The sequence below is a fragment of the Pteropus vampyrus genome, unplaced genomic scaffold (assembly GCF_000151845.1).
Source record: "Pteropus vampyrus isolate Shadow unplaced genomic scaffold, Pvam_2.0 Scaffold747, whole genome shotgun sequence".
In the NCBI taxonomy this organism is placed as follows: Eukaryota; Metazoa; Chordata; class Mammalia; order Chiroptera; family Pteropodidae; genus Pteropus; species Pteropus vampyrus.
The window spans coordinates 45,349-46,389 of NW_011889528.1; positions in this window are offsets into that span (position 1 = coordinate 45,349).

Genomic DNA, 1,041 nt, shown 5'->3' on the forward strand with positions numbered 1-1,041 from the left:
GTAAAATATAGATTTAATGTGTCAGAGAATCCTATGAAAATAAGTACTGCCAAGAAGACATTCAAAGACAGAGGAGATCCCACAGATGTTATCAAGAACACACGACATCTTTTTCCCGGACAGTGTTCTAATGTCATGGAAAAGACAGACTCAGAAAGCCAAGACGCTTGCAGTGGGGACTGGGGACCCTACCCGGGCCCCTGACAACAGCAACAGCATCAACCACATATTTCCAAACGTCATGGTGACCCAGCTGGAATTATGACCACATATGAACTAACGGGGTTCTCTGGGAACTTTAGAGGATCTAGGTTCAGGAACATCATGTGCTGGTAATGAACCAGGCAAAGCCAGATCAACCATCAGGCAATCCCCAAATTTCCGAAAACAGAGCATTTCATTTGGATATCTGGAGGTCATTAGTGACTTGGAAAAATTAATGGCTCCACCCCACACCACAGAGGGAAGCTTCTCATTCTACTGCCCTGGGTAGTGACATCAGAAAGATCCACCTGCAAATATCAGAAACCCTTCCAGGAGAGCTGGGTGGTGTGAAATGGGCTGGAGGCTGTGGGGTCTGGGCCCAGCAGGGGGCGCTGGAGGACGCGTCCTGAGAGCTCAGGGTCTGGGCCAGGCAGGCTGGCAGAATGCTCCACTGGGTCTTGCACACTTGGGCAGCAGTGTCCTCACTGAAGGGTGACTTTCCTGCATCTAGGCCCCCTGGAGCCACAGAGGCAATGGCTCTAGTTCACACCCTGGCCTCCTCCTCCATCCTCCACCGCTCCTGGAGTCACAGCTCCGGCTGCAGTTCAGGCAGGATAGACAATCTCACATCTAGAACCAATTTGCAAGAAAACAAATCACCTACAATGCTACCTGGACATAGGTAAAGAGACACCTGGGGAGGCGAGGGTCCGAAATCCAGCAATGAGACTTCAGCAAGCAGAGCTCCGGGCTTCTGTGTCGTGGTCGTCATTCCTCACCGCACCCTCCTCTCTCGTAGGACACGGGGTTTCCTTTCGCATGAGGAGGAAAGACGGG